Raw genomic sequence first — 21,472 nt, 5'->3', positions numbered from 1 at the left:
TTATTATTATTATTATTATTATTATTATTATTATTTTCTTTATTCAATTCAATTTTATTTATATAGCGCTTTTAACACTGGTCATTGTCTCAAAGCAGCTTCAAAATCAAAAGAACATTACAGAAGTGTGTATGAGTAAGAAAAAAAGGTGTTTAGATAATAATGAGATTGTGAGATAGTCCCTGATGAGCAAGCCGAGGGCGACAGTGGCAAGGAAAAACTCCCTGAGAGGAACTGGACTCAACAGGGAACCCATCCTCATCTGGGTGATAACGAAAAGCAGGAATTATATAACGACACCATGTATGTTAGGCTGCTGGAAGTTCAGTATAACAAATGTTTTCCAAGTTATAATGGAGTCCAGTTCAGCACAGGGACGAGTCAGCAGGTGCAGAGGACAGATGGGGTCTGGATCACTAGAAGCACAGGAGCAGCATCTGTAGATCCAAACCATCATGAAGCAGAGTATGAGGTTATGGGATGAATTATGTTTATGCCAGATTAAAGAGATGCGTCTTGAGTCTACTTTTAAACTGATTTAAAAGACTGTTTGGATCTGGTGAGAACCCTGGCGGCTGCATTTTGGATTAACTGAAGCTTGTTTATTGAGGATGCAGGACAACCATCTAGTAATGCATTACAATAGTCCAGTCTGGAGGTCATGAATGCATGAACTAGCTTTTCTGCAGCAGATACGGATAGAATGGTCCTCAGCTTGGCAATATTTCTAAGCTGGAAAAAAGCTGTTTTTGTAATTTTGGAAATATGATTTTCAAAGGATAAGTTACTGTCTAATATTACACCCAGGTCTTTTACTGTCAAGCTGGTAGTAACAGTACATCCTTCTAAACGCAGGCTGAATTGTGAGAACTGTTGTGTACTGGATTTTGGGCCAATGAGTAATATCACTGTCATATTTAAATTTAGTAAAAAAAAAATTATCGGTCATCCAATCTTTTATATCTTGGACACACTCAGTTAATCTAGACAACTTAGGTATTTCGACTGGTTTTGTTAAGATGTATAACTGAGTATCATCTGCATAAGTAATGGAAACTAATCCCATGTTTTCTAATGATGTTACCCAAGGGAAGCATGTATATTGAGAACAGCAGAGGTTCTAAAACAGACCCTTGTGGGACCCCATATTTTATTGCCATTACATTGGACATTCAGATCTACAAAATGTTATCGATCAGACAGGTAGATTCGAAATCATTTTAATGCCTGTCCCTGAATACCGATGTGATTTTGTAAGCGATCTATAAGAATATTATGATCTATAGTGTCGAATGCAGCACTAAGATCAAGTAAGACTAGTATCGAGACGCAGCCTTGGTCCGAAGCTAAAAACAAGTCATTTGTGATTTACTATTAGTGCAGTGCAGTTTCTGTACTATAAAGGGGCCTGAAACCTGACTGAAATTCTTTGGGGATGTTGTTTTCCTGCAAGAATGTGCATATTTGAGCTGATACTACCTTTTCTAATATTTTTTCTATAAATGGAAGGTTTGAAAGCGGTCTGTAATTTGTTTTTTCATTCGGGTCTAAATTAGATTTTTTAAGAAGAGGCTCAATAACTGCCAACTTGAAAAATTCAGGGACGTGACCTAGATATAACGAGGAATTAATTAAAATCTAGTTGGGATTGGATCTAACAGGCACGTTGTTGATTTGGCCATGGTGATAAGTTTGTACAGCTCTTCCTGTCCTAAACCTGTAAAGCATTGAAAAGCTAAATGAGGAGCTTTAGGCTGGACTGGAACACTGTTAGAAATGTTGTTAGAGGTTGAATGTCCATTTTTTTTCTGATACTATCAATTTTTCATTTAAGAAGTCCATAAAGTCTTCACTTCTAAACTGTGGTGGAATACCCACTCATCACTCTCTGCAGATATCATGGGTTTTGTTAGTCTAGCCACTGTGCTAAATAAGAACCTGGGATTGTTTTGGTTTCTTGCTATCAGTTGGCTAAGATGCTCGGTCCTAGCAGCTCTTAGAGCTTTTTTGCCTGTCTTATGTATATAAGTTTTTCTTCACTTTCGTTCGAGGTTACGTGTTGCTCTCTTGAGAGGCTGTGTATGACTATTGACCCATGGTGCAAGTGTTTCATCTTTCATCCTTTTTAATCTGATGGGAGCAACAGTGTCTAATGTGCTGGTAAAAACAGTGCTTATGCTGTTAGTTAATTTATCTAGATCGGGTCTAGTAACATGTTGGGACGGATGCAGCAGATTACTTGTGAATTTGTCTTTGGTGGGTGGATTAATGTTTCTACTAAATCGATAACGTGGGGAGACACAGCCAATCTGTTCTACAGGTAGAGTATATATCAGGAGGTGATGATCTGTGATATCATCACTTTGAGGTAAAATTTCTATATTAGAGACATCTATACCGTGGGATATAATTAAATCTAATGTATTATTAAAATGATGAGTTGGTCTATTTATGTTTTTTCTTTAACCCCAAAAGAATTTAGCTAATCCATAAATGCATTATTTGCATCGACGACATGAATATTAAAATCTCCTACTATCAACACTTTGTCGTGGTTATTCAGTAGATCTGACAGAAGATGTCCAAACTCTTTAAGAAAATCAGTGTAGGCCCCTGGGGGTCTGTACACGGTGACCAGGGCAAAATATAGCAGGGATTTATTATAGCTGTTAGTGAGTGAAACATTAATGATAAGCACTTCAAATGAGTTAAACCTGGGCCTGGTGTTCTGGGTAATAGTAAGTAAAGTGTTGTAGATAGTTAAAACACCCCCCCGCGACCAGATTGACGGGGCTCACGCTTAAAGAAATATCCTGACACAGTAGACTCATTCAGACCAAAATATTCATTTGGTCTAAGCCAGGTTTCGGTAAGGCAGAGTGCGTCACGGCAATAATCCGAGATCATTTTAATAACAATATTTATGTAATGAAACCATATAGTGTTTATTTCAGAAATTTCGACACAACACATTTTTTTATTCAGATTATGATATTCAAGATCATGAATACAGATAATAGGGATGAAAAGTTTCTGGAACACTCTGTGCTTTATCATATAGACACACACACACACAGGATTTGTCTTTTACACAACTGAAGCAGACAGTTATAAAGTTTTTTTAAATCATTTCAGTTGGTTTATATTATACTCATAATGAATGAATGACTCTCACTTCCATGTACATTTTTTTATGCTGCTGTGACAAAGTAATTTCTTATCTTATCTTACTGTAGCACCACTGGCGTGTCTTAAGGATTTCATTTCGATCACTACAGGAAGTGATGTCATATATGATTATGACAAATTTTCATCTAAAATCTGACCAAAAGTTGCAACTGTTCTGTAATTGTCTTTTTTTCCCCTCTGTTTGAAAGAAAATAGACCCCGATTTCACTTTTTATTTATCGCTCAGTCTAATTGTGAGTCTACAGTGGTGTTTGTAAAATGCAAAGAAACGTACAACTCAGTAAATCATTTCCCAGAAATGAAATTTTTGAAACTTCGACTCACAGAACATATTTTTTTTTAAATAAGATTTGAATTTGATTTGTAGAACTCCTTTAAATACATATACATATCGTACACATGCACACACAAAAAGAAAATGCTGAGCCACATGTTCACCTGTTGTTACAGTAGGCCTGTAAAAGATACAGTAACATATACATTAAACACCCGGTGTCCTCCCTGGCAGTAAATGCCTTTTTGCATCCTGTTCTTCTGTAACAAATTTGTAAGCAGCCAAGTCACGTGACATTATGTGACTCTCAACGTGCCACTCACATAACCCTAGTGCTTAAAATGAACTTTATAGTAAACAAAACAAAACAGAATTCAATAAAATTCATTCCTACAATCATTTTATTTGACTGCATTAATTGTTTTTAAGCTACTTTAAACTATTACTCGTGACATATCATTACTGAATTTTAAGTGCAGACTGAATTTCAATAATTTGTTTCAACAATGGTAATGGGTATGGAGAGCGCCCCTAGAGGTCAGTGGTACTACTACACAGAAGAACACACTACAATGACGATGGGTACAACTTCAACGCGAAGAGGCCGCTCGATTAACGACGACAATATTTTTAAACATGTTGAACGATCCGCTATTTATTTATGTCATGTTCATTTCCCCAACCCTGATATACATTTTAATTGTACACATTTAGACTCAGTGTGATGACATTTTTCAGCAGCCGGGGTCAGAGTTCCCCTTACATCCCCGCAAGCTCCGCCTAGGAAAGAAAACATGTAAAAACATCTAAAAACATGTAGTTTTATTAACTTACAGTAGTTCACAGAGTAAGGTGATGATTTTGATAATCCATAGTGATGTAGCAGCAAAAAGAAAACCGGGTCAGAGTTGCTCTCAACCCTTATCTCGGCAGTAAATTAGCATGAAACAGACCTACACATGTTAACTGCGTTATAACTCGGCTAATGAGCAGATAAATAGACAAAGAGTTCGGGCTGAAACACAAACCCCAGCACTCTGTATGGATTGTGGAGACGAGGTGCGCTCACAAACGTAAAACGACGATCCAGTGTTGTTGTATTTCACCTCCTCAACCACTAGAGCTCCAGTTTGAAGTAGAAAAGAATAACGCACTTTTAAGTTTTCTTTCTGACATCAGAAAAGGTGTTTATTATCCTCAACTGTACAGTAAATGTGTTACATTTCTTAATCTATTAATACTTTGGCACTGTGTAAATATTTAAACTTTCAGTTTTATTTAAAATCCTGTAGCTTAATGTTCGACCGATTCACACAGTTTGGGGATTTAAATTTGAATCACATGACCTCTGCGAATAAAATGATATCATTTCCTGGACCCGTGGATGAGGTCGGCCTTGAAGTGACGGTAAACTGAGAGAAGACAGATGCTGGCTTCATTCCAGAAAATCCGATATATTGCTTTAAATAAAAGAACCGACACTCTCGGAAAATGTCACGACATATAAAAATAATCAAACAAAATGCGGCCAACATGAAAGTGAAATCACACTCTGGGGATTTCCACTGTTTACCTTTAAAGTGTCATTTGTGAACCAGCCAGTTTTAATTGCTCCTCAAAGACGACACTGGCATCTCCATGGCACGGACACCAAACTGCTCGCTATAAAAAACACGACTGAACATTACACTTGACACGACAGAAACTGCCTGTGAGTTCACATGGAGGCAGAAAGCAAGCTGGACTTGTACAATCACTGTAAGTGTTCTTTAACATTCCTACAATTGTTTAAGAACTGAAAGTGAAAGTAAAAGTTGTAGAACTTGGCAGTAAACTGATTTATTTTATTTTTAGATAAGTTTTATCATTTTTTCTCCATCTGCTTCGGCCTGGGCTGTGGACTGTGTAGCTACAGGCCGTACTACCGTGAGTCTTTCATCTACACATTTTGCCTGGGATTCTCAAATATATATAAATAAAACCAATATATCTATTAAAAAAATTTTTAAAACATGGCTGGAAGACAATAAATGATAATTATAAATAAAGTTTTATAAATTACAATATTAAGCAAGATCTGCAAATATACTGATATACAAATACAATTATTATCATGTAGTTAAAAAAAGAAACATCTAGACATAACTGTACATAACATGTTCTGTAGCATCTCTGGGTTCACACTAATATTACAGTAACTCACTTTCTCTGTAGGCGCAATAAAAATAATTGCATTACAATGTATAAAAGTTAAACATGTTGGATCCCCCCCAAAAAATGTTTTTACTTCTTAATCATTGGGCTAGTCAGTCATTGTTAAGCTTTTTTTAAACAAAAAAAGTGTCTTAAAAGAATTCATTATAAAATATTCCAAAAAATATAAAATATTCATCAACATTTCAAGTTTCCGTTCAATTTCATTTCTCTCTGTATGTGTTGGTTTGTTCTGTTTTTTTTTTTTGTGTGTGTGTGTGTGTGTGTGTGTGTGTGTTTGTGCACATGATGCTGTGTAGGATTGAGCTTAATTCTAATCAGTTGTTCAGGAATCAAAACCAACACCTACATTTACTTTCATTTTTAGGCAGGAAAATTTCTGAACCATTTTATATACCGTATACAGAGAGAATATCTGTATACGGTATATAAAATGGTTCAGAAATTTATATTAACATTATTAAATTATCAGAAATATATTTTAACACACTTCAATATTTGGTATCTAGGCCCCTTGTTTTAAAACTTAAATTGAATTAATTTGGCAGCAATGTGTAGTATTATGTTTCCCATAAATATGGCATTAGTGTCACCACCATTTATGATGTGATTGTCATAAGAGAGGCACTTAATGTTAAATGTGTATACATTTTTGGGCCTTGCTTGTATATATATATGTGTGTGTGTGTGTGTGTGTGTGTGCGTGTGTGTGCCTGGCCAAAAAACTAAGCGGATAGTTAAGAGCCTTCCAGTGGATAATTAATGCAGTGATTAATGTGTTTCAGCTGCAACAAGTCATTTAACCCTAACTGATGCAATGAGGAGCTTCTTATTCAACCATGTCAGAAGACACATCCTGTGGTCGTGGCAAATATCTTACTCTGTTTCAGAAAGAAAACAACTAAGAAAGCTGCTGAAGCTGCAAAAATTGGGTTAGACGCATCATTGAAACCTGGAAGGATGGTGGTGACCCATCGACTTCAGGCAGGAAATGAGATGCTTCTTGTGAAATCGATGAAAAACAACAACAGTAGATTTCCTGCCTATGTTTAATAGTGACAGTAAGAGCATTTCCACATGCACATGTGAAGAGGGATTGGGACTAAACAGCTGGGTATCTGAACAGTTGTGATCAGAACAGTTGTGATCTGGAGATGTCTCAGGTGCTCAGGTCTCGGCTCAGTAACTTCATCTGGCATTAAAAAGAATCAGCCGACGACCTGATGGTTCTGAGTGACCAGGTGTTTTTCCGCCAATGGATTTTTGGATGGATCAGCCACTATAGGGTCCGGACCTTAACCCCATTGAGAATCTTTGGGATGTGCTAACGGAGACTTTACGCAGCGGCCCGACTCTTCTATCATCGATACAAGATCTTGGAGAGAAATTAATGCGACTCTGGATGGAACTAAATGTTGTGACATTGTGTAAAGTTATCTAAAAAAAAAGCCACAGCGAATGCGTGTCGTAAACATGCAAAAAGCGGTCCAACAAAATGTTAGAGCGTGTCACTTTTTTGGCTGGGCAGTGTTGGTAACACAGTCCTCAGCAGGCACAACACCACCATTAGCTCTTACTGTATATCCAGTGTTTGTATCAGACTCTCCACCAGCTAATTCATCCTCTCGTTCTTATTAGAAAAACTTGTATTAAATGTGTGTGACTGTGTTCCATTTGCCTTTACAGCTCTGGTGATGCCGGTCGTCTTCACTGTGTTCTTCCTGGTTGTGTTCGAGGCTGTGGGCTGGTGTTGTGGTAAGTTCTCTCACACTCATTTACAATAACTCTAATGATTTAGGACCATGCATGGGGAAGTCACAGTGTGACCATCAGTAAATGAATCAAACTGTGGAAAGTGCTGGTCTGGGCAGTGTTTCTGTGTGGATGTTGGATAACATACATCATGTTATAAGTAAGTGAGTACTGGAGATAGCAAACACAGAGATGGAGAGAAGGATTCTGTATTTTGAATACATTGCAAGGAAAATATTAATAATTCAAGGAACAACACCAGAAAGACGAGGGAGAGGAATACCAAGAACAGTGTGATTCAACAACAAGCGCCGAAACAAATGGGGGAAGATTGTGCAGCTAAACAATACAACAAGTACTGGGAAAGGAAGAAGACGATAAATCCTGGGGTTTTTGGTGTACTCGGGCGTGCAAGATGGATTGTGTCTGATGGATTGTGTCCATTCTGGTGTAACTGTGTGCACGTTGTGTTGTTTATTTACGTGCATTGTTGTGCATCTACTGTATATATGTATGTACATGCTGTGTGTTTCAGATTTGCCTCCACACACCAAAAAATGCAAAGGTCCACCTTTCCACTGGAGAGGTAAGTGGATCAGGTTTCCAACCAGAAAATGATCTGCAGCCATGAACGAAACACCTCTTTAATCCTTGTTTCCTCATTCTCACCAGATGCACTATGGGGGTTTGGTTTTGCTCTGTTCATGGCTGTGCTACATCTCAGGTCCTATCATGGTGTGTATCCATCCTCAACCACGTTCACAAATACATACATTTAATTCCAGCAGTGCATTGCGATGTGCAATGGTGGAACCAGATGTGTGTGTGCCTACAGTAGGTGTATTTAGTTAAAGTGTATGGAGATGTTTACGTGCGATTAGGTGTGGCCAGATGTTTTTTTTTTTTGCAAAAGCATTTGCATGCACTGTATGTTAAATATTCTTTTAGAAAAATTGAGAAAAGTCGAGACTAATTCTAGTCTTGATGATGACTTCTGTAAGAGCATGAAAAATATACAGATCAGAAAACCAGGAAGTGATGCACTGAGTATTTAATGCAGAAGATTAAATTGAGAAAGAGAGCGAGAGAGCACATTGTGAAAGGGCTGCATTGGGAAGATCGTCTAACCCACAGTCTCTTCTCGCTCTGCAGTCTACACTGTGTCTTACGGCAGCGGCATTGTCGTGTTCGCTATCCGAGGAGCCAAACGGAAGTACAGCGCACTCTGGTAAGTCATACTGTAAACGTTTAGAGTCATAAACGTCTCTCAGCATCCATGATGATCCCTCACCTCAGCTTCATCTCTATCTTTATATAAGCTTCAATTCTAAGACTGTCTGATGTGAGCTCCTGAACTGGATAGAATCTTGTTATCTTCTGATTTATTTATTAATAGGGATTACAGGAATAAAAGGTTTTGAAGATTTCAGTAGGACTAACAAACAAAGAGGCCACACCTTCTTCACTGGGACTCACTGGAACAGAGGCCACGCCTACTTCACTGGAAAAAAACTGGAACCGAGGCCACGCCTCCTCTACGGAGACCAACTCATACAGTGGACTCGCCTTTATTTTCTTCTCTTGATTTTAAGAGTTACAGTAAATTATGGGAAAATATATATATGCTTTAATTTAAGGTGATACACTGAGATTTTGGACTCCAAAATATTATTATTATTTTTATTATGGACCAAGTGCTATGACATCATAGTGTGTGAAGGGCCCTCTTGTTCTTATACACATTTAGCTCTCATTGAGCTGAATGTTCGCTCTGCATGTCATGGGCTCTCAATCAGTGAGTTAGTTTGGGTTGTTTGCATCCAGTGGAATTTGATACACTCCTCCTAGGGGATTTATACGATCGCCAACAAACTGGGACAATATGATCTCAAGATATTGGGCCGTAAACGTAGAGTGAAAAATGGCTAATAACTTCCTGACTGACATCACATTGAGTGCCATCATGTTGAGAGACATCACAGTGTAAGGCTTAGTTCTCCAGCACCCGGGTCCTTTTGGAGGTCTTAACATGCTCAAAAGGTCAAGAACATCAGCACACGGGTTGGAGTCTAAATGGCCAAATGTATTTCAGTTTACATTTCTGGAATTCTGTACTTGCATTAGCACTACGAGTGTGTGTCTGTGTGCGTGTGTGTGTCTGTGTGTTTGCAGGCACCTGGACATACTTGATCCGCCACAATATGTATAGTGTGTAATATAATATGAGGAAAATGCAGAAAGCTCTGTGACGCCCCCTGCAGGGCAAAAAACCCTAGCCGACAGGTTAAAGTAGATTTTATTTTAACATTTAACAAGTATATATAAAGTATTATAAATATTACATTAATATATTATTACATAGGAAATAAATACAAGTGAAAATAATATGAAGGATATACTTTTATAATTATTATAGGGAGAAGGAATTTAGTTCTTTGAATGAATCCACAGTTCTAGTTGCTTTCCGGCTTGAAGGTTCTTTTAATGTTTCAAAATGAATCCTCAAATCAGCCTTGAAATGGGAGATATTGGGCATTTATACTGACCATTTACATTTGTGTATAAAAAATTACCTTATAATATTAAAATATTTAACATGAAAATGTGACTCTGCTCAATATCTTTAAAATCATAATAAAAATATAACATCTCATTTCCTTATATTAATTTTTGATCCGCTCAGCATAGTGAATAAAGATTCATAAATCCAAATATTGCAGAGCAATGAATCAAACATCTAAAATGTATTATTTCATTTTCTGTCTTTAATGAAAAATTTGCATATTAACAGAACTCACTCTGTACAGTACATCCACTCAGATGTTTACGGTGTGTACGTTTATTTAGATGTTTACGGGATATACAGTAAACACAGCACTGACAATATAAACACATGATGAAAGAGGAGAGAAACAGTATCTCGATTCCTCTGTATGTCTGCACATATGGACGTGTGGACAAATAAAAAACCTTGAACCTTGAATATCAATACCATTTAAGCATTTTGATTGCTTAAAAAGTCATTAAAGTACTTTAAGGTCTCACAAATCCTGCTGTTGTTGCATCGACTACAATACTATATTTTCACATGGAGGTATTGGAATACCAAATTTCTCCAAAAATTCAGAGAATGTAAACAAATATCCTTCATTATTTATCAATTGTGAGACCATTAGAATATCGATTTTAACACATAATAGAAATCCGATTTGTTGCTATATTCAACATTTTTATTATTTCATATATATCATATTATATTAGCCATTTTTGAGGAGAACAATTATGTTTATATGTAAGAGTACCATATGACAGAGCCTATCTATTAAAATTAGATAACTAAAATTAAGAAATCAGTTAAAATCAAAGTCACATTTCAAAAGGAACCCAACGCCTTTACCTTTTTCAAAAATGAGATTTGGAGTTACAGTATATACCATATCTTATCTTTATGTTTAATATAATGTTTTATCCAGTTCGATGTGAAAATCATATTAGAAGTAGCAAAACCAATCACATTCAAACCTCCATGATTATATGAATTACATAAATGATTTTTTCTAATAGTGAGGCTTGTCTATTTAAAATAAAATAAAGGTCAATCAGTGTTTTTAGAAAAAGATTTTGGAGTTAAAGTTAAAGGTGACGAATAATTGTTATAGTTGTGCTCTGTGGTGTGTGTGCAAAGGGCTTCGTGCTGATCACATGATGCACTTGGCTGGGTGAATGTACTTCTTCAAGTTTGGAAATGGGAAACATCCTGATTTCTGTATATTTTGATCTTAAGGTCCAGAGCAGAAGTGCCGGATACAGTACATTTGAGGTAACAGGTTCAACCAAAGTTTAGTAAATCACTAACACACACCGCCTCTTACATTTGTGTATTTATCAGCATGTATCTAAAAAGCATAAAATACATTGACTGTGTCACTTACAGAATAGATGAAAAGACTGCAATTTGTTACCATGACAACCATGGATGTAGGAACCTCTGTAGTCCAACTAGGCAACTGTAGAGGCCAGTGGGGATTATTGTATTTATTCCCATTTAAACCACCAAACACAGGAGAACATGCAAACTCACACACACACACACACACACACACAGACCTCGAGGCAGGAATTTAACCCTCGACCCTGGAGGTGCCGATTGACAGCAATAACCTCTACACCACTGTGTACCATGGCAACAGTTTGTGATAATTGTTTTCCAATGCATGTCCATAAATATTCACACCCCTTGAATTTGTTCTGTAATTTGTAATAACTGAAAGGGCGAGACCCGAGAGACGCCACGTTTCTTTTTTATTTGCACATTTAACCCATTTACACACACTTCGCACCCTGTTATGCTGCTGTGCTCATGACTGGACATTTCCATTTCAATTCTATTTTATTACTTGTTCATTGTGTAAATTTTACAGCTAAAGCATTTTCTATATTTTATAATTTAGTATTATATATATATATATATATATATATATATTTTTTTTTTTTTTTTATAAATTCCTTATTTTAATATTTTCTTTCCATACCATATTTTTGTACATTTTTATTATTATATTCTTATTTCATATTCTTTATTTGAGGACTTTTTAAGTTGTAGGTCATGGGCGGTTGTTAAAACATTTGAATTTCCCCCGAGTTGCAGGTCCTTTGTTCCTCTTTGTCTCCCCCTAGTGGCTCTCACGTTTCTAGCAGCTTTGTGACACAGCAGCATGTCCTGTAGGTTTCTCTAACTCTTATCCCTGTTTATATGATGTAATCAATTTTTTTATGAATTATATAGACCATGGCTGTTTTCTGACCTTCATACTTGTGCTTGTGCGTGTACGTGTGTGTGTTTGTGTGTGTGTGTGTGTGTGTGTGTGTGTGTGTGTGTGTGTGTGTGTGTGTGTGTGAAATGAAGCATACAGTTTGCAGTCTTTCTTCAGCTCCAGCAAGCGTTCCTGTACACCAGATGATTGTCATCATGCCACGACGCTCATCCTTAGGAAACTGTGGAGAGGCTGACTGTAACATAGACGAACTGTAGTCCAAGAATCGAAAAGTCAGGATGCATTTTAGCTCAGAACGCAGATCATAAAGCACATTAGTGAGAGCGATGAGAAACGTCATGTTCGCCAAGGTCAATAGTGTCAAGGAAAGTGATGTGCGAATGAAACTGAGTGAAATAGAAAAGGATGCATCATTTCGGATGATATGAGAGCAGAGAGCTTGTCTTAGTGAGGCCAGGATCGCGTCACTGTCCCGCTGTGCCACTGGTATAACTGTATATTGTATTACCACTTAGCCTTGAGGCTGAGGCACACACACACACACACACACACACACAATTACAGCTGTTTCTAAGTTGGTATGATCTGGAACGATCCAGCATTTCCACTGCAGAGGGGTGCAGTGGGGGGGGGGGGGGGGATTCGTCCTTCTGCGCCTTTGGGAGGGAGAGAGGTAATTTTTAGAAACGATAATGTGTGGGTGGGAATTGGACGAGAAACATTCTTCCACATGCATTCTCAAAAAACAAGGTCTTTAACACACACACACACACACACACACACACACACTTATGTCAATACACCAGCAGCACCTTGAGCTAAGCTGCACTTATTGCTAATGTTTTTTTTTTTTTTTGTGTGTGTGTGTGTGTGTGAGAGAGAGAGAGAGAGAGAGAGAGAGAGAGATGTAAGTCTGACAATGAGCACTGGAGAGATTGGGAGACATATCAAGCCTGTGACCTTGGGCTGCTAATACATCATCTTCCCACCAGATGGCAGTAATGCGCATTAAAATAACCCACACTAGAGGAACACCGGGTTGCCAGATTGTTTTTGTTTGCGCGTTTATGGCGCTACCGTGATGGTCAGTTCAGATCATTTTAGTGACTCGGTTCATGAATCTTTCGCCTTCTTTTGATCAGAAATAACAATTTTGGCTTCAGTTACAGTAATTAAAATATTACAATGCAGCTAAGGACATATTATAATAAACACTAATGAGCAGCTCACCGTCTTATCTTCAGGTCCGAATCGTTCGTTCTTCAGTCACGTCGCGTCTACGGGAGTCGAGTCGTCTCGGAGACTGATTCGTTCACTCGTTCCACTACTGGGCGCGCATGCGCAAAGCATCGCAAACCCTCTGTAGGTCATGTACAGGAAACAGAAACAAGTTACCTTTGAAGCGCTCGTTCTCTTGTCACGTGACTCCCATAGACGCTATGCAGTGCAGTAGATTCAAAAGAACAAACGACTCGGACCAGAAGATACGAGAAGTGACCTGCTCATTCTGTGTATTATAACATGTCTTTAACTGCATTACTGGAACTATAGCTCGAATGTGTTTATGTAGATGTATTGGGGGTCTTTTTATTGAAAATGTAACATTTTATTTTATTTCTGATCGAAATGAACTAAATGACTCGGGGAAAAAAAATCGTTAATTTTGATGAACGAGATTCAAAGAACCGAGCAGTGGCGGCCGGCCCATAGGGGGCGCTGGGGCACCGCCCTCCCTGATAAGAGGGGCTAAAAATATAAAATATATTTTTTACAAATTAAGTTTTTAAATTCGGTTTACCCACCAGTATGTGCCTACATGCGATATGAATAACATATACAACATTTCCCACCTAGTGACATTCATTCAACAGTGAATTTCCACAGACAGACTTGTATCGTTTCTGTCATGGGGCGCTGAGAAAAAGCGCCCCTGAGTGCAGCCAAATAGCCAGTCATGTAGCTGTTGCTAGGGTAAATTAATAAATATGCGGCCAATCAGGTTCTCAGAATTTTATGGTCTTGGGGCGCTGGAAATTCTGCCCCAAGCCGCAGAAAATACCGTGAGATTTAAGTTTTTTTTTTTTTTGAGGCGCGGCCAATCAGAGAGAGGCGCGGTCAATCAGAGTAATGATGGCGAACTTAACGAGCGAAGAGCAGTTTCCACCAAATTCGGTGAGATCCTTATTAATATACCCGTTTTAGACTGTTGTGTTAAATTGCATTTTTAAAACTGTTTTTCTTTGTGTGAACCACTTTGAGATGCAACTTTGCTTGAAAGGTGATCCAGCTGATCATACCCTTTGATGTTGATTATTGTATTTGATACTCTCTTAAGAATACATGGCGTATTATACAAGGGAAATTTGTTCATTTACTTTATCTGTGTAACTGGTGATTTTGAGGAGGAGATTAAATCATTACTGTTAATTGTAATCATCGTCTGACTGTTGATTTTAATTCTTATATTGGACTAAGCAAAGAAATATTTTGTCACATCAGCCCCACCAGGAAAAATTTTCACCAGCCGCCACTGGAACCAAGTGACTAAAATGATCCAAACTTCCCATCACTAGAAGACTTATGAGATGAACCGCTCATTTCTGGTCCTGTACAGTAACATCACACGGGGAGGTTTCGCGATGCTTTGGTATGCGCGCCAAGACGGAAACGAACGAATCACCCTCTGAGATACTCGCTCTACTGAGTCACGTTAAAGACGCGTTCGAAAAGAACTAACGACACATCAGTACTGTGTGTGTGTGTGTGTGTGTGTGTAAATCAAGATTTATTTCATTGATTTTACCCAGAGGTCTTTAATTTCAACACAAATTGTAACTATTTGTAAAATGATCTCCCCATCTACACAGCACATCTCTAGATCATATCAAACCACATTACTGTCAAAGGGCAGCACTTTTAGTACTGTTAGGCTGATTAATGTAAATTAATATGATAATAATTTTTGGTGAAATGTGTCAAGAAGAGGTCCATGGGCAAAGAGAGAGAGGGAGAGAGAGAGAGAGGGGTGCAGAGAGAGACCGAGCTGCAATATGAGAGGCTGGGTCACAGAGAGAAAGACTGAAGCACACATAAAGAGAGACTGGGACAAAAAAAAAGACTGAGAGAGAGTGAGACTGGGACAAAAAGAAAGACTGGTGTGGAGAGGAAGACTGGGGCACAGAGAGAGACGTGGACACAGAAGACACTGGAGCAGAAAGAGAGACTGAGGCACAGAGAGAGAGAGACAGAGAGACTGGTGCATACAGAGAGACTCAGGGACAGAGGGACACTGTGGCTTAGGGAGACTGAGGTGGTATGGGTCAGTGTTTATCCCATTCAGGTGAATGTAAATGAGGAATGATGATGTGATTTATTAAAACTGTTTATTAGAGATCAGTAACAGTCTGCTGAATGTTTATGTTCATTCTTCTTTTTCAGAGGGAGAGTTTTATTGGCTGAAGGGGGCATTTATTTTTGCTCGTCATGTCTTAGTTAACTCTTTTACTTAACTCTTTTGCTCTCTGTCATTATCTGTCTTTATCTCTCTCGCGCTCTCTCTCTGTGCCATTCTCCTGCTCTTGTTCTCTCTCTCTCTCTCTCTCTCTCCCTCTGTCTGTGCCATTCTCCCGCTCTTGTTCTCTCTCTCTCTCTCTCTCTCTCTCTCTCTCTGACTGTCTTTATCTGTCTCTTTTGTTCTCTGCTCTTCTTGCTCTCTCTCAGTCATGGCACGTGTTTAAGTCTCCGAGGCTGCTGTGATGTCATGTTCGTCCCGTTCTGGCAGAAGGACAAGGTGATGATGTCACGATGGACGCAGGCAGCTCTGGAGTCGGGCTGACGGCGGCTCTGTCGAAGAACCTTGAAATCTCCTCAGAGAACGGACTCCAGTCGAGACGGAAAAATGTCGGATGATTGCGTTTATCATTAAATCAGGGAACCGGGAGGGTCGAACCGTTATACGGCATCGCTAATCATCTCCAGCATCATCGCACACAACCTGTTCACCTTCAAACACCAGAGTGCATCCTGGGTATTCTGTACACACTTAATAGGGCTCTGGATCCTGATTGGTCAGGAGATGCTGATCAATTCTCTATAACGGCAGCTCTGACAGTAGTGCGGGTTCATATTAATGAGCTCGTTATAACAATTGTTTCCATGGCAACGGCTCATTCCCAGTGTATGGTGAAGCGATACATATAAGCAGATATTAAAACGTGTAAACATCATGGTTGGGTGAAGATCCCTGTAAAGAGAAAAAAATGTTTTTTTTTTTTATATATGTCTTCATATAACACAGAAGGAAGGAGTCTCCAGTGTCAGTATAACAGTAACAGTTAAAAAGAGACTGATAAGAGAATGACTGCTTATAGCTGCTATAATGTGGGATTTCCCGGATGTTCTACATATATACATACTGTAACTTTAAATGAATAAAAAAATATATATTTTATCCTTTATAAAAGAATGACATCTGTGTAGAAGAGATTTAATGATGATAACAATGAGACCTTTTAAAATAGAAAGAGTTATTGAGTGTGTGTGTGTGTGTGTGTGTGTGTGTATACAGTAGTGTGTGTGTGTGTACAATAATGAAAACACTGTGGTCATATATGTTTTTGTACTGACTCCACCCCATTTGTACCGTGGTGCATTACGTAATATCTTTTTAAAATATCTAGCAGTTACTTTACTACTCATACTACTTACTGTACAGTATATCGAAGAATGTCATCTATAGTATCTATATACTGTATATTGTAAGCCTAAAGACATATCTGGGCCACCTGCAAGAAAGCGGATCTCGGCTCGGGTTGGGCCGCTGTCTTGTCTCCCAGGACGGTGTAGGATCTCTGAGGACTCGATATACAATGTTCTAATAATTAATAAGAGCTATACATAGCACATGGTGAGAACAAGATATTTGTAAGACGTGTAACTAAAAAAAAGTCCTTATTGTGATGTGCGAGTCAGCATTAGTGCTGTGGTGCAGTCATCTGTAACTCTCTCTCTCTCGCGCTCTCGCTTGCTGTCCCCTGGGCTTTCTAACCCCGTCAGAAATGCTTCTCTTCAAACCCCTGTGAAACGTGTGACCCAATCCCGTCCCGGGAGCACACTCTCACGTCGCGTCTCTCGTCCAATCAGGGTGTCTCGTGCCTTGCTAACTTCTCCGAAGCGAAGCGTTTCTATTTTTGCTCCACGGCTACAGCCCGGTTGTGACATAGCGGCCCGTCAGACGGCTAGTGCTGGGGATTTGGGTTCGGTTCGCAAACGAGGGCAGGGAGCACAGACCTGCAAACACCTCTTTCTCTCTCTCTCACACACACACACACACAAACTGAAACCGAGGCCCTCACTCCGTAACCCAGAAGCCGTTGCAGCAGTGTGACGCGAAGCTTGCCCTTGTGCAAATCATCACATCTGTACAGGAAGACAGAGATAATGTCCATTAGGGAAATGAGGACAATGATGAAACAGTTGTCCTACTCCTTATTTCCTGACACAGGAATTGTTTCCTCGTGTACGCAGTCACGTGAGTTTCAGGCATGGCTGGAGAAATCAGGGCCAGAATTTCACCTTGAAGAGACACTCCAGTCAGGAAGTAGAAACTACGCTACATTTTTTCCCCATGTGATGCGTGAATACGGCATGGGCTCACGCTGGTGTCTCATTTACATGTACAAGAGCATTTCCTCTGTTTGTGTAGTGAGAGTCATCTAAACTCTGTTCCTCAGGCCAAAAAGAAAACGTATATTCTGTCCACTAAAACATGCAGAGATCCTACATTTATTGTAAGAGATACAGGATATATAAAAATAGTAAAGGGACATTTGCTGTACTTATATGGGTATGTAATGTTGTGTGTTAACGTGTTAAAGGTTTTATAAAGGATGGAATTTGGGTCATGAAGATGAGAAAGACAAAAGCAGAGACAAAGAGGAAGACATGATTGAAGCAGACAAGGAACTTTCAGACTAAACCGAGTCTGTCGCCCCAATGTCCATGTCCCAGTCTGACTCAGGGACAGAGTGTCCATCTCACACACTTCCTGTAAAAAAAAAAAGGTCTAAACGAAAAGCAGTTCAATTATGATTTTTTTTAATGACGTAATTTGACAGCGTTTAAAAGGACAAACTAGAATTCAGTGGGTTAACCATAACGAATAAGACCTCACGCTCGTAAAAGGTTAAGCAATTATCGAGCCGTGAAAATTTTATATCTGCACACTCATCGCAGACTGACATTCGCTCTGATTGGCTCGGAGCTGCTCAATAATTCAGGTGCATTCTGGGAGGAGGTGCTGCACCTGGCCAGAAAGGTAAGTGGACACCGGTTGTAAAAATATCCCAGTGGCCGTGCTAACTCCGTCTTTCTTTACCGGACAGCCACAGCGAGAGGTAAAGCAAGGGGAAAAACATGGACGAGTCTTTATCAGCCGCCCTCAGGTAAGATATCGCCACATGATAACACGCAGGATTTTTTTATCCTTTTTATTTAAGGACACGACATTTAGTAACAAAACTGGTGCAGGACATCGTTCTCATGTATCGTCTCTGTAACATAATGCATAATATTACAGTATACGGGACACCAATACAGCAGACATACACACCATTATTACAAATTACTGCACACACTGTAATATACAGTGATATACAATCGGGAAAAAAATGTAATCCAAGACCTTTTAAATGAAAAGACACACAGTAATACGTGTGGAAACGTCTGCTTTATACTGTACGTCGAGGGAATCAGGACACCCCCGTCTCTCCAGGTCCTTCCTCAGCTTTTGTTAAAACCTTTAACGGGAGAAGTTTTCTCTCACACGCAGGGAGGTGATGATGAGAGAATATTCTAGACACAGCTGTAAGATGAGAGAAGGCTCGAGTGTGAAAGTGGATCAGGTGGAGGGGGTTGGCTTTCTGTTCAGTAGCCGATCTAAAAACGGGAGCCGTTCAAGCATTAAAGCTAGCCGTCAGGTAGAGTCGTCTCCAGAGGGCCTCAGGAGGGACAAGGTGATGTGCTGACTGAGACGAAAATGCTAAAAAGACATCAGGATCGTTTCTGGGTCCCATTCTGGAGCTTAGTCCATACGGGGGCCCTCAAGTCATTTTATTAGGATAAAAATCATCCCGGCATCTGAGACCGTTGTGCTAACTAGCATGGCGAATTGTAGTTCTGTAGGTGGTTGGCGTATTAGTTATGATATTAGTGTGATATTAGTTAGCTAGTTGGTTAGTTAGTTAGTTAGCTATTAATTCGGTTTCCTCTCATGGTTTCTTTTCATATTCAAGTTTCAAGTTTTATGGTTATATGCAGAGTGAAGAAACATGTTCCCATCGTACAGTGAAATTCTTTCTTAAAAAATGCTAAATAAACAAAATAAAATAAATATAGGTGTAAAAAGAATAAGATATAAAAAAGATATATAATAAACTTAAAATTAAAAGCAAAATATGAAAATATGAGAAAATAAAAATATAAATATATTGTAAACAGTCCATGTGGGGTGCAAAACTGGTCATTTTGATTCATGCACAATTTTTCGCAATTTTCTTCTTTTGATTCATACACATTTCCCTATTTAAGTTTGATTCTGTAAAGCTACCTTGTGACAATGACTATTGTTAAGAAAAAGTTAGCGTCTGACTCAAATCAATTGAATTCCATTTGAATTACATCAGCATGCTGAAGTAGACAAACTGCTTCGAATAATTAATTAGCCTGACATTTTTTTCCAGCCCAGGTAGATATGAACACTCTATGATCGCTGCTTCTTCATGATCTTCTGAACTTACCTGCCTGATTTGCCTAAAAATGAAAATGGCAGTTTTTTCTAATTCTTCTCATGTCCACATTTAACTTCCTAATACATAAACCTTTTTGCTATTTATAAAGTGTTTTTTTTTTTTTAATAAAAGGCCCCCTGGCCCAATGTGGAGGCTGTAAGTGCTGACTTAAACCGCTGGAAACAAAAAACTAGTAAACTATGCAGACAATGTTTAGTTACAGTAGGTCATATGAGTGTGCGTATCCAAATTCATATCCCAAATTACCACTCATTCCTGATGTGGGCTCTGATATTAGTTTAAAATCATTTTAATGGTTTCGTTTCGCATCATGCCATGTGATAACTACACAATTAACATATGATTAATTACCGGTCGGTTGCTTATATTTCCTTAAGACACCAGACGGTAAACACTCTAACCTGTCCTATAAATGATTCAGGGACTCACAGCACATGATGGTTTATTTTATCGTCATTTATTATTTTGTTCCTGTGGAATTAGTCAGAAAACTAGAATGAAAAGGATATTAACAAAAAAAAAGTGGTGAACTGGTAGATAATTAAATGAAAGCTTCTTTTTTTCCCCTCCAACAAGAAGCCAGGCAAATTCAGGCCGATTAACCGGGTTGTTTCTCCTGTGGGACGGAGTAATTAGAAACATGCGTCTAAGTCACTTATCTGCTAGTTATATTGCTGAGAAAGACACTGGGGGAACTGTGTACATCAGGGATCCTTGGAGAGTTCGTAAACTGATTTGACAGATGATAATGTTAGAGCACTAGCACTCCTCCAAATCAGCCTTCATTCCATGAGAAGAATTTCGCCCTGCAGGAAGAGGAACATTTTAAATAGCGACAGGAATCGCCAGGGATCTCCTGATACAAAATTACTACGATACCTGCGCGTCGATTCATGTTACCATTCTATTCTATTCTAAGTATGAGGTAGTATTGAAAAGTTTTGAGATTTTGTAACAGGCCAACAGATGTCAGCACAGCGCTCCCACAGTCACAGGGAGCCTCTGACCTTCATCAGTCAGCGTGCCAAAAAACATTGTTCTGCCTACATCGGAAGCTGTGGGACTGGTGCTATTCTGATCGCGTACGTTACCACGTCTGCTATTTTATCATGGATAGCAAGGTAAAACAAACAGTGAAATTCTACATAAAATTGGCCACATCTTCCATAGACACACTTGACATAATTAGACAAGTTAAGGGCAATGCTGCAGTTAGTCGTTCAATGTGTTTTGAGTGGCACACACACTTCAAGAATGGAAGAACACCACCGGAAAACAACGAGAGATCAGGAAGAGCTCATCCACTGAAAATGGTACCATTCGGCAACTTGTGCGTGATGATCATCACCCACCCTAATCACCAGATAATAATAAAGTATTAATAAGTAAGTATTAATAAGTAATAAAGTACTTTTTATTTTTAACAGCGCTAATCTTGAAACTTTTTGATACCACCTCGG

This window comes from Clarias gariepinus, chromosome 23, assembly GCF_024256425.1.
Source record: "Clarias gariepinus isolate MV-2021 ecotype Netherlands chromosome 23, CGAR_prim_01v2, whole genome shotgun sequence".
Lineage (NCBI taxonomy): Eukaryota > Metazoa > Chordata > Actinopteri > Siluriformes > Clariidae > Clarias > Clarias gariepinus.
The sequence above is the reverse complement of the archived record's forward strand: the minus strand, read 5'-3'. Positions refer to the sequence as shown.